This window comes from Nomascus leucogenys, chromosome 11 (assembly GCF_006542625.1).
Source record: "Nomascus leucogenys isolate Asia chromosome 11, Asia_NLE_v1, whole genome shotgun sequence".
In the NCBI taxonomy this organism is placed as follows: Eukaryota; Metazoa; Chordata; class Mammalia; order Primates; family Hylobatidae; genus Nomascus; species Nomascus leucogenys.
Genome location: NC_044391.1, coordinates 60,679,105 through 60,693,266, shown reverse-complemented (window position 1 = coordinate 60,693,266; position 14,162 = coordinate 60,679,105). Strand labels below are relative to the sequence as shown.

At 39.0% G+C, this 14,162-nt stretch overlaps 1 protein-coding gene across 1 annotated transcript in view; it reads left to right on the top strand.

Moving 5' to 3' along the window:
• SLC2A13 (solute carrier family 2 member 13) overlaps nucleotides 1-14,162 on the top strand; it is a 365,815-nt gene that overhangs the window by 151,434 nt on the left and 200,219 nt on the right. The window lies entirely within an intron of this gene.

The window sequence follows — 14,162 nt, the reverse complement described above, 5'->3', positions numbered from 1 at the left end:
CTGTTGTGGTACCAGTACCATGCTGTTTTGGTTACTGTAGCCTTGTAGTATAGTTTAAAGTCAGGTAGCGTGATGCCTCCAGCTTTATTCTTTTGGCTTAGGATTGACTTGGCGATGCGGGCTCTTTTTTGGTTCCATATGAACTTTAAAGTAGTTTTTTCCAAGTCTGTGAAGAAAGTCATTGGTAGCTTGATGGGGATGGCATTGAATCTATAAATTACCTTGAGCAGTATGGCCATTTTCACGATATTGATTCTTCCAACCCATGAGCATGGAATGTTCTTCCATTTGTTTGTATCCTCTTTTATTTCATTGAGCAGTGGTTTGTAGTTCTCCTTGAAGAGGTCCTTCACATCCCTTGTAAGTTGGATTCCTAGGTATTTTATTCTCTTTGAAGCAATTGTGAATGGGAGTTCACTCATGATTTGGCTCTCTGTTTGTCTGTTATTGGTGTACAAGAATGCTTGTGATTTTTGTACATTAATTTTGTATCCTGAGACTTCGCTGAAGTTGCTAATCAGCTTAAGGAGATTTTGGGCTGAGACAATGGGGTTTTCTAGATATACAATCATGTCATCTGCAAACAGGGACAATTTGACTTCCTCTTTTCCTAATTGAATACCTTTTATTTCCTTCTCCTGCCTGATTGCTCTGGCCAGAACTTCCAGCACTATGTTGAACAGGAGTGGTGAGAGAGGGCATCCCTGTCTTGTGCCAGTTTTCAGAGGGAATGCTTCCAGTTTTTGCCCATTCAGTATGATATTGGCTGTGGGTTTGTCGTAGATAGCTCTTATTATTTTGAGATACGTCCCATCAATACCTAATTTATTGAGAGTTTTTAGCATGAAGGGTTGTTGAATTTTGTCAAAGGCCTTTTCTGCATCTATTGAGATAATCATGTGGTTTTTGTCTTTGGTTCTGTTTATATGTTGGATTACATTTATTGATTTGCGTATGTTGAACCAGCCTTGCATCCCAGGGATGAAGCCCACTTGATCATGGTGGATAAGCTTTTTGATGTGCTGCTGGATTCGGTTTGCCAGTATTTTATTGAGGATTTTTGCATCAATGTTCATCAAGGATATTGGTCTGAAATTCTCTTTTTTGGTTATGTCTCTGCCAGGTTTTGGTATCAGGACGATGCTGGCTTCATAAAATGTGTTAGGGAGGATTCCCTCTTTTTCTATCGATTGCAATAGTTTCAGAAGGAATGGTACCAGTTCCTCCTTGTACCTCTGGTAGAATTCGGCTGTGAATCCATCAGGTCCTGGACTCTTTTTGGTTGGTAAGCTATTGATTATTGCCACAATTTCAGAACCTGTTATTGGTCTATTCAGAGATTCAATTTCTTCCTGGTTTAGTCTTGGGAGGGTGTATTTGTCGAGGAATTTATCCATTTCTTCTAGATTTTCTAGTTTATTTGCATAGAGGTGTTGGTAGTATTCTCTGATGGTAGATTGTATTTCTGTGGGATCGGTGGTGATATCCCCTTTTTCGTTTTTTATTGCATCTATTTGATTCTTCTCTCTTTTCTTCTTTATTAGTCTTGCTAGCGGTCTATCAATTTTGTTGATCTTTTCAAAAAACCAGCTCCTGGATTCATTAATTTTTTGAAGGGTTTTTTGTGTCTCTATTTCCTTCAGTTCTGCTCTGATTTTAGTTATTTCTAGCCTTCTGCTAGCTTTTGAATGTGTTTGCTCTTGCACTACCCTTTTTTATAGAACATCTTTACTCTCTCTTTATTTAATGACTACCACTGGTATTTTTTAATATGTAAATTCAATGGTTTTTCCTTTTCCTTTTTTAGTGGTACAGGTAATAGAAGAATAGGAAAAGAGGGCTGAGGGCGGGACAAAAACTACTTTGAAATTAGAGAATACATTTACAGCCTCATATATTCAGTTCATTTTTATATATAGTTCTGGGATATTTTTGGAATAATTATGATTTTCTGAGAATCATGCTGACAGAGAACATCGTCTCTTTCTTTTAAGATGTTACATTTCAAGGTACCCCCTTATGTTTGCAGTAGTCATACTTCCGGAATCTGGGGGACAATTTCAATTTTTTAGAAGATACTCTGCCCCAACATAAGATCATGGGCCATTTAATTCAGGCTGAGTTTTATTTTTTTGATAACTTTATTCATGATTACTGTTATATATAAAGCCAAATATGGCCTGAATCATACATACATGGTGAGCTTTTCACCTTAATTCTCATTAGTACTTATTTGTTGAATGTCTGAATCTAAAAAAGGAATGTGCTAATAGAGTATTACTCAATATCCATATAAAACTTAAATATCTGTACAAATACAGTTTCTTTAACCAAGCAAATGATTAATGTTTAGGAGCATAGTTCATCTCAAAATGCTCTGATCTGATAGAGATTCAAGAATACTTGATTTCTTGGGAGGCTACATGCAATCTAAAATGAAGGCAGGGGAATGGAATAATTCTGATTTATCTGTAGTTGTAAGAATAGTTTGGCGGTACATATCTTGATGGAACTTGATAGAACTGTCATTTATTATGGGAGCCTGTTGTCTAGGTCTTATTCATTTATGCCTAGTGTGTTGTTAGTAATCTGTTAGGAGTGTTAACTATAAAGGAAAGAAATTATAAGTATAGAATGCATTTATTCTTTATGTTAATGAATCTATTTGAAATATTTTGTGGAATCTTAAATGTGAAGGGTAATTATTTGATTGCAGAGAAGGAAAACCTATACAATTTATTGGCTATTTTTTTTTTTTTTTTTTGAGACGGAGTCTCGCTCTGTTGCCCAGCCTGGAGAGCAGTGCCGTGATCTCGGCTCACTGCAACCTCCACCTCCTGGGTTCACGCCATTCTCCTGCCTTGGCCTCCCGAGTAGCTGGGACTACAGGCGCCCGCCACCACGCCCGGCTAATTTTTTTGTATTTTTAGTAGAGATAGGGTTTTACCGTGTTAGCCAGGATGGTCTCGATCTCCTGACCTCGTGATCCGCCTGCCTCGGCCTCCCAAAGTGCTGGGATTACAGGCATGAGCTATTGGCTATTTTTAATGTAAAACTTTGAAATTGTATTCAGCTATGGAGAAATTCTACTAGAGAGCTTATGGATGAAATCATAGCATCAGTAGTTGAACTAATGCGGGATCTATTTCTCAAGCATTTCCGCCTTTAGTTATGAAAACACCTGGAGCTCAGGGAAGGTAAGGAACCTGCACAACATCACACGGCTTCTAAATAGCCAAGACAGAGTCGAACCGGAGTGTCCCTGATTTGGAGAAATTGTACTATTCCACACTGATTACGGTTGTATAGTCTTTAGCAGATGCAAGTCATATATTCTTTTTTTCCTTGCATATAATATCTATTGAAAAACCGGGTAGGTGAGAAAACTTTATTATATCACTAAGAGTGACAGCATATTGTGAAAATACTGTCAGAATACCGTCAGTCAAGAGTGTCTGTCCTTCCATTTAAAAGTGGCTTTGTCTAGTGGCAGGCAGCATGTCACAATAAGGAGCCATGAGGAGTTCAGGCAGAGATGCATAAATGGGTGACTGTGGGTAATCTAAGAAGTCTACTGGACATGATTTTTTTGTCCCTATATGGGATCTGGAAATTCTGCCAGAGAATTTGAGTGATGCCTTCAAGAGTGATGCCTTCAAGAGTAACCCATGGCTGGGCGCGGTGGCTCACGCCTGTAATCCCAGCACGTTGGGAGGCCAAGGTGGGCAGATCACTTGAGGTTGAGAGTTTGAGGCCAGCCTGGCCAACATGGTGAAACCCCGTCACTACTAAAAATACAAAAATTAGCTGGGCATGGTGGTGTGCACCTGTAATCCCAGCTACTCAGGAGGCTGAGGCAGGAGAATCACTTGAACCGGGAGGCAGAGGCCATAGTGAGCTGAAATCATGCCACTGCACTCCAGCCTGGGTAATTCATAGGGCTTTTCTCAGGGATTCAAAGGTGGTTTGATGTTAGAAAGCTATTATTGTGACTTACTGTGTAATGCTCATCTCCATAGAGGGAGAAAAGGCATTTGATAAAATTCATTGCTTTTTAAATTAAGTAAACACCCCGTATTTATGGGGTATATGTGGTATTTTGGTATATGTATTAAAGTTCATTGCTTTTTCTCCTTGGGAGGTCAAGGTGGGAGGATTGCTTGAGCCCAGGAGTTTTGAGGTTACACTGAGCCGTGATTGTGCCACAGCTTTCCAGCTTAGGTGACAGAGTGAGACTCTGTCTCATAAAAAGAAAAGAAAGGCCGAGTGTGGCGGCTCTCACCTGTAATCCCAGCACTTTGGGAGGGTGAGGCAGGAGGATTGCTTGAGCCCAGGAGTTTGAGACCAGCCTGGGCAACATGAAACCCTGTCTGTAAATAAAAATTTTTTTTTTAATTAGCCAGATGTGATGGCATGTGCCTGTAGTCTCAAGTACTCGAGAGGTTGAGGCAAGAGGATTGCTCGAGTCCAGAAGTTGAAGGCTGTGGTGAACCATGATCATGCCAGTGCACTCTAGTCTGGGGCACAGAGTGAGACCCTGTCTTAAACAAAAAAATTATTGCTTATTGATAAAAGGTTAGTAAACCAGGAATAAAAGGGAACTTCCTAACTCTGTTTAAGGATATGTAACGGAAGCTTTCATCAAGGATATTACTGATGAAACTTTAGAAGCATTCTCTCTAGGCCAGGCATGGTGGCTCATGCCTGTAATCCCAGCACTTTGGGAGGCTGAGGCAGGTAGATTACTTGAGGTCAGGAATTCAAGACCAGCCTGGCCAACATGGTGAAACCCCATCTCTACCAAAATTATAAAAAATAAGCTGGGCGTGGTGGCGTGCACCTGTAGTTCCAGCTACTTGGGAGACTGAGGCAGGAGAATCGCTTGAACCCAAGAGGTGGAGGTTGCAGTGAGCCAAGATCATGCCACTGCACTCCAGCCTGGCGACAGAGCGAGACTCCATCTCAAAGAAAAAAAAAAACATTTTCTTTAAAATCATGCCAGGGCCAGGCACAATGGCTCACGCCTGTAATCCCAGCATTTTGGGAGGCCGAGACGAGTGGATCACTGAAGGTCGGGAGTTTGAGACCAGCATGGCCAACGTGGTGAAACCCCATCTCTACTAAAAATACAAAATTTTGCCAGCTGTGGTAGCAAGCACCTGTAATCTCAGCTACTTGAGAGGTTGAGAAAGGAGAATCGGTTGAACCTGGGAGACAGAGGTTGCAGTGAGCCAAAATCACGCCACTGCACTCCAGCCTGGGTGACACAGTAAGACTCTTGTCTCAAAAAAAAAAAGAATGAGACAGGAAACCATTTTTCACCATTTAATAAACGTTGCACTGAAAATACCAGCCAATATTAGGCCGGGTGCGGTGGCTCACGCCTGTAATCCCAACACTTTGGAGGCTGAAGTGGGTGATTACTTGAGGTCAGGAGTTCGAGACCAGCCTGGCCAACAAGGTGAAACCCCATCTCTACTAGAAATAAAAAAATTAGCCAGGTGTGGTGATGCACACCTGTAATCCCAGCTACTCAGGAGGCCGAGGCAGGAGAATTGCTGGAACCTGGAAGCAGAGGTTGCAGTGAGCTGAGATCACGCTACTGCACTGCAGCCTAGACAATAGAACGAGTCTTCGTCTCCAAGAAAATACTAGCCAATATTATAAAGGAATAAATAAAGCTGTCATTGTTTGCAGAAGTCTGTAGAAAACTCAAGAGAATGTACAGAAAACCTTTTGGAATTAATAGAGTTCACCAAAATTGGTGGATGTAAAATTAACATACAAGTGCAGAGTCAAAGAGGAAATGTAATGTTAAAAAAGATACCAATGATAATAGAAACCAAAATGTCAGGTACTGCGGAATCAATATTATGAAATATGCATATAACTTTAGAGAAAAATAACTGATATTTTAGCAGACCCCAATAGTTATATTTATATATGGGAAAAAAAAGTGGCTCTGTCTATAGACAATGCTAACAATATAGCTATTTAAGAAAATTATATGGACACAGGAAGGGGAACAACACACACTGGGGCCTGTCTGGGGGCCAGGGGAAGGGAGAGCATCAGGATAAATAGCTAATGCATCTGGGGCTTAATGCCTAGGTGATGGGTTGATAGGTGCAGCAAACCACCATGGCATGCATTTACCTGTGTAACAAACCTGCACATACTGCACGTGTATCCTGGAACTTAAAGTAAAATAAAATAAAATTTTTTAAAAAGAAAATTATTTATTTAGAAAGGATACTTCCTCTTTTTAAATAAAACTTTTCTAGAACAGTAATTCTTCGTAATTTTTTCCTCAGCAACATACCACACTCCCATAACTGTTAAGAAGTTTGAAATTCCTTCAGTTGAGAATTGCTGAGGAATGCATTTTATGTCTGCTTCATTTATGTAGATACTTTTGACAAAGAAAATATTTTCGAATTTAGGAAGAATTCTTGATAGTAACAGAAATTTGGCTTTTGAAAACAGTATTTTAGTGATATTAAGACCTATAATCATCTCCTCTTCTAAGTAGATAAAAATCTTTACGTTAGCAACCTGGAATAATAATGACTAGATTAACACAGTCATTGCATACCGGCCCTAATGCACCATGATCAGCTTACGAGCACGCATCACGCATCTGTAGACAACTGGCCCATCACGACATCTTGGCAAATTGATTGCCTTGGAGGATTTCAGAATGTATTGGCATAAATGCCAGACTGTGAAAGAATGATTGAACCACATGGGGTTGAATTCATCAATAGCAGCAGTCCATCCTTTCAAGCAGAACACGTGCCAAGCACCGGCTTGTAATCACAAACATCGTCTGCTGCATATTGAAGAGGAAAACAGCATGGGTGTGCTCAGGATCTTGGTGGCAGTTTCTAATTAATCACAACATTGTTTAGCAACTTGGAGTATACTCAGATTGCTTCATCCGCGAGTTCTCAATCCCCATACTTGCTCTGGTGTTTCTCTTTTTTTCTCTTCTTTCCTTCTTTTATTCCTCGTATTCATCAAGGAAATATTTACTGAATGGCCTCTATTTACATCATCCTGAACTAAGCACAATGGGAAGTAAAATGATAAAATGAGCAAAGCCTGAACTACACACCCGACATAATCCAGCACAGAGATCGTAATTCACTATGGAACAGAGATCAGGGACCTAGTCCCCAAAACAAATGAGCCAGGAGTGAGAGCCTGGTCCAGTACTTCAGAATTGCAAGGATGGGATCCCAAGCAGAAGGAACATTTTAAGAGACAAAATTGTAACAATATGGGACTTCTTTGAGTAAAACAGATTACCCAAAAATTGCTGAAGCATTGCCTATCGGAGGAGAAGTAGTATGAAACAAATCTTCTCAGGTAGGCTGGGGCAGGAGTGTCCCCTTCATGAAACAGGCCCTGATGGTTCTGTTACCAATGGTTTTGAACAAGTAAGTGGAGGATTCAGTGGGGTGCTTTAGCCAACAGGTGGCAGCAATGTGGAGGCGGGATGGATTGGATTCGGTAGAGACTGGGGATGTTGAGACCACATATTAGGCTTCTTATTGAACACATGAATAGTATGTGCCAGGAACCTTATTATCTCTAATCCTCAAATGGATAGTACCACTCTTAAATCCATGTTACTGAAGAGGCGATGGAGACTTACAGAATCTCACAGTGGCTACATGGTAGGACTGGTATGTTAACACTGGTCTGTGTGAACACTTTCCACAGCCGTGCACTGTCCCACTGGGAGATGGATGCCAGCCAGACAGGCAGTAGAAAGGTGGGGAGGCAGAGAGGTACAGGTGCAGAACAGAAGAAATCTTTCCAATGTTTTGTGGAAAGAAGTTAGGCACACATACATTAATTCTGATTAAAACTTGGCAATGTATTAGATTCAGGAGATACGAAGAGAGAAGGAGCACTCAAAAGCCATGAATCTTGATTTACTTTGAAATTAGATAACATGGGGTAAAGAACAAGTTTGGGGTGAGAAATGAGGACTTCTGTTTTGTAAGTACCTGAGTGGCATACCTCTTGTGGGTCCTTCCTTATGCCGTAATCACATAATACTGTATATGTACCTCTGTTAGAGCACTTACACCATTGTGGCATAGCTTGTTTTGTTTTGGTGGATGACCCCATCCTGGTATTATGAGCTCCTCAGGGGCTGGGCCTCCTCACGTTTCTGTCCCTAGCATGGAGTAGGCTCGTGGGAAGCGCTTCAGGTATGATAAGGAACTAGGGGATTCTTGGTCAGAGAGACAGGAGAAATCAATGGAAGTCCGAGGAATGCTTAAAATGAATGTTGTGAGAACATGATTGGGAGCCAGTTAGAGATGAGTGAAAGGCTCCCCTGATAGCACGCAGGACCTGACATGCTGAATTTGTCCCAAAATCAGTGTGGCTCATTTTTGTAATTATTCTCAAACAATGCTCAACTCCCTGGATGTGGGAACGGAGAAAGGGGTAGGCTGAAATAAGTGGCTTGAAGTAGATAAATCTGGAACTGAGACTGGATAGAGTGGCAGGTGGGACCATGAAAATGATGAAGAAAATGAAATGGAGGAATTGCAGTCGTAAGGAGCACGGAGTATGTTTGTTACTATAGCTTGGAAGTGTTTCAGTTTTGTTTTGTGTTACTCCTACTGTTCATAAGTTGTTGATTTTTTTATGCTAAGAAAAATAAGCTTATTTAAGTGGACATACAAGATATCTTGGCATTTGTGGCATGAACAAGATGTCGGCCCAAGTTCTCTCTCTAAACACTTACTAGTTTGTGACCTTGGAAGAGTTATCTAATGCCTCTGTGTTTAGTTTCCTCTTTTCTAATATGGGGTAGCAATACCTGCTGTCTCTGACTTCACAGGACTCTGATGATGATAGGAAATTGTTCATAAGGCATGAAGAGTTATTGAAGTATTAGATAATCCACTGAGATTTGAGCAGATGCTTAATACTCCTGGTGATTGTGTGAGAATGGCCTCCTCTCGTTGCATTCAGGAAAGGATCGTGGTGTTGGGGGAATCTTGCTGTGCTTGATTGTAGCCCAATTATAGGGCCCTAAATTGAGGAGTGGGGAGAATAATATTTGAAGCTGAGCAGTGATTATCTTGCTCCCAGTGAGGCCCGTGCTTTCTCCACAGAGGCATCTTTACTTTAGCAGCAGTGGGGAAGCCTCCTACAGTTTGCATCTTGTAATCCATTAGTCACAAAGCGTTCCACTTTTTCCTCCTTAACTTTTATTTAATATTAATACAAGGTAAAACTCATAAATAAATAAAACAGAAGGGGAAGAATGAGAGCAAGGAAAACCTTGAAGAGATGTTAAGGGGGCTGCATCATTGGCAGTTCTCTTTCAGAAGTCGCACAGCAGACTTCATTACTCCAGTTTGATCAAATAGTGTTGTTTCTAATAATCCCCTCGTGTTCTTACTTAAGGGAATATCATGCTCTTTGAATATTGAATTTTTTTTCTTATCCAGTTCACCATGTCAGCCTTCCTGACATCTAGAGTCTCTAGATTATTGGTGAAGCTTTTTCTTATTTTTGTTGTTGATTTTTAGCAGCTCTATTCAAGAATAATTTACATGCAATAAAAAGCATGTATTTAAAGCATATAATTTGAGACGTTGGCATATGTGAACACCATGAAACCATTGCCACAACCATGCAAGTGAACATATTGCCGCCTCCCCACAACTTCCCTTGGTGCCCCTTTGTAATTCCTCCCTCCACAGGCAACCATTGATCTGCTTTCTGTCAAGTTATTTGGACTTAGTGTTTTCTTTGGGGGAACATTTTTAACAAATTCAGTATTTTTAATAGCTTATAGGGCTGGCTACTCAGGCTATTTCTTCTTGAGTGAGTTTGGAAGATTGTATCTTTTAGGGAATTTGTCTGTTGCATTGAAGATGTTGAATTTAATGGCATAAAGTTGTTCATGATACTCTTATTATTTTAATATCTGTCCTGAGTTTACCTCATTTACTCCTGATATTGGTCATTTGTATTTCTGGCTTTTCCCTGGATAGTCTGTGCATTTGTTTTCTGTGGTTACTATAACAGATTACTACAAATTTGGTAGCTTAAAATAGTAGACATTTATTTTCTCACAGTTCTGATGGCCAGGTGTCCACTCCTGTCCCACACCCCCTCCAGAGTCTGTAGAGGACAACCTCTTCCTTCCTTTTTCCAGCTTCTGGGGGCACCTGTCATTCCTTGGCTTTTGGCTGCATAGGTCCAATCTCTGCATTTGTCTTCTCTGCTTTTGTCTTGAATCTTCCTCAGCCTCCTCCTGATAAGGATACATGTGATTGCATTTAGGGAAAAGCTGGATGATCTAGGATTGTCTTCCGATCGCAAAATTTTTAACTTGATTATATCTACAAAATTTATTTTTGACATGTAAGATAATACAGGTTTCAGGGATTAGGATGTGAATATGTTTTGAGGGGCCCTTATTTAGCCTACCATAGCTTGGCATGAAACTTACCAATTTTATTGGTCTTAAAAAAACAGTTTTGGTTTTATGGATTTTTCTCAACTGTCTTCTTTTCTATTTCATGGATTTCCATTTTGATCTTTAGTAATACTTTTAGCATGTGCATACTTTGGGTTTCACTCGTCTGTCTTTTTCTGGTTTCTTAAGGTTGAAGGTTTCCTAAGAGATTTCTTGAGGTAATTTTACCTGTTATACTTTAGCTCCATTCCACAAATTTTTATAGGCTACGTGTTTAGATTCTTTCAGCTTTACATTCTTACTAATTTTCATAGAAATGTGTTTTTTAGTTTTCAATTTGGGGGATGTTTTCCAGCTGTGTTTCAGTTACTGATTTCTATATTAATTTCATTATGGTCAGGATCTTCTTAATATGACTTGAATCCTTTTAAATTAGTTGAGACTAGTTTAGAGCTCAGAATATAATCTACCTCAGGTAAATATTCTAAGACATTGACCATACAATTTAAGAATGCGTATCCTGCTCTTATTTGGTGGAATGTGGTTTAAATGTTACTTACTAGGTCAAGTTTGTTGATAGTGTTGTTGGAGTCTTCTATATCCTTGGTGATTTTCAGGATACTTGTATCAGTTACTTAGAGTGATGAGATATGAGAGTACAATTGTAGGTTTTTCAATTTCCCTTTTCTGTGGTGTCAGTTTTTCTTTCAAGTATTAATATTTTGAAGCTCTCAGTAAGTGCATACACGTTTAGGATTGTTATATTCTCTTGATGTATTGGTCCCTTTGTCTTTACAGATTGTATTTTCCTGCCTTTGTGCATGCCTGGTTATTTTTTATTGTATGTCCACATTATAAAATTTTATCTCATTGAGTTTTGTTCTGGGATACCATTAAGCTGCTTAGAAGCAGTTGAGTCTTGCTTTTATGCTGTTTTAGATGGCATTGAAGTAAACTTACACCATTATTAAGGTATATCCCTTCTAAATACTCTTTCATATGCTTCAGATTTTTCACTTTGGATCGTAGGAACAGGCAGTATCCCCAGCCCTGTTTGAGCTCCTGGAATTGATTTCTCTAATCCTTTCCAGTAGCTCTTTCCCCTGTCTTGGGTTGTTTCCTCACACACCTACACTGATCAGTACTCAACTGAATACTCAAGGGAAACTCTGAAGATCTCCAGAGTTCTCCTTCCTCTCTGAATCTATCCTTCCTGGGTCCTCTGCCATCTGAACTCTAGCCCCCTTGGCATCTCTGTATTCTGAGCTGCATCTTTTCAACTCAAGGAAACACCAAGGTCTGCCTGGTTTACCTGCCCCATGCTGCAGCCTGGAAACTTTTTGGAGATATTGAACTGGGGACAATTATAGGGTTCACCTCATTTGTTTCCCAGATCTCAGGTATCACGTTGCTTCATTGCCTGTTATCCACTAGCATGAGAAATGTTGTTTCATGCATTTTTGCATGGCTTTCTAGTTGATTCATGTAGAAAGGGAAAGCTGATAGCCATTATTCTCTCTTAGCTGGAAGTGAAAGTCAAAAGCTGGAATTTTATACAAACTGGCTTTTAGTGCATTTTTAATCATACTTGGAAAACCTTCTGTAGGCTAGGTTCACAGACAACCTATCATCCACAAAAGTGGCTGCCCTTGTGGGACTGTCTTTTTCATCCCTGCTGCCGGAGCCTCTGCCACCTGGACAACCTTGTGCAAGTTACTTAGCAACTTGGTAGTATGAGGTGTTCAGAGTGAAGGAAGAGGGCTGAGCTCATTTTGGGATCTTGAATCTACTGCTTTACTATGTGTTATATTTTAGGTCTTTTATTTCTAATCTAGTTGGTTAAAGGTTTTAATTTTTATAATGTAGGAATTTCTGTGTTTGAAAGATAAACATTTAAAATAAAATTAAATGTGAAATGTTTGTATGCACAAAACATTTTTAATTACAAAAGCAAAAGAAATGTTTTAAGTAGAGCATGACATTTTAAATGTTCACTTGTGAACATTCAGCCAGTTAATATACTTGATTTTTTTCTTCTGCCTCATAGATTCTGTGATATAAAGATTAATGATGGTTTTCATTTGTAAAGGAAGTTTTACTGCCTAATGAAGCTAGGTTTATAATTTTGATGAAAGGAAATTCTTTAATTTTGTTTATGCATAATCAGATGTGCAGCTGCTGGGACCAAAATTTATCCATTAAAAAATCCAGTCTAATAAAGGAACTACCATCATTTATTTTTAACAGGAAATCCAAATCAAGAGAAAATATAAAATGAAGATTTTAAAAAACTAGGAAATATGTGATGTTTATGCAATAGCTTATTGCTTGTTTTTATGGCAAGTCAAACTTCAGTCCTAATCTGTCATAATGTTCTGTATTTCTGTTCTCCAAAATCATTATTACCTAGCCTGACCATCAAATCATGAAACAATTTAATAGTGAAAGTAGGTGCATCTCTCCAAAGATTATAATAGACTTCTTGCATTAGGAAAGACTAATTTCTCATCTGAGAAAGGGCTTTTGTTTGTTTTTGTTTTGTTGTCATTTTTTTTAAATCATGATATACAAGGTAAATGATATTACTTTTATTTGAAAGTTTTGATTAAAGGAAAAAGGTAGTGCCTTGCTTATTTTGTGGCTCACTTGCAGGTATCTGTATTTGCAGATGAGCCTGCCTGTCTTTCAGGTAGCTGATCCAGATGTATTTCAGCATTGTTACAATCAAATTCTCAAAATCCACCTGTTTAACACAGTCTTTCTGATATATTAGGCTTTAATACTGCTTTGCTCGAATCTAAGGCAATTTGACATTTATAATACCCTCAGTCTGCTTTCTAAGTGGATTGTCACTACATTTAGCTTTGAATGACCATCAACACTTCTCTAAATTAATCTATTCCCTCTCTTGCCATTTAGAAACAAAATCAATTGCAATAACTCAAGTTTTATGATTATACTCATAGCCATGTAGGAAAAGGATATTCTCACCCCTATAATATTTCATTCTAATTAATGCCCTGGCTTGACATTCCGTGCTATTATTGCTGAGACAACATACATATTCTATTCCCTTTTTGTGAACTTGAATATTAGATTTTCAAAAGATCCTAAAATAGTTAGACTTCTTTGGATTTTAATTTACCAGACTTGGTTTAGGTTTCATTAACAGACCTTGGACTCTAATTAAGCAGTTAGCATTGCAGTGATCCCAGCCCATCTCTTCTAACAGTGGGAATACCATAGGTCCTGGGATTCGACTCTAACTCCATTAAGGACACCATATAGATTGCCTCTTAAAGCTAAGGTGACATTGTAACTGGAACACATATGAGGCTGGAAGGGCCACTTTTAGTAATTATGCCCTGACAGCAGGCATCAATAAGGTTAGTCAACCTACTTAAGGACTCAGTGGTTCAGATCTATAGCTTTCCAGAACTGACCCAGAGTTCAGATAAAGACCAAGGTATCTCTGCCATTTTGAAAGTTCATTTGTATTTTAAAATAATCATTGATTGCCTCTTAGGGGACTATTCAAAATTTAGAAATACACACACACACACACACACACACATCTATAGATAATAGGTATTAATTGTTTTTCTTTATTAACTTTTTGGCAACTTTTATTAATAATCTCCATTGTAGCTATAACCAAGGCTGACATCATGCCCGAATTCTATAACGTTAGTAAAATAACATG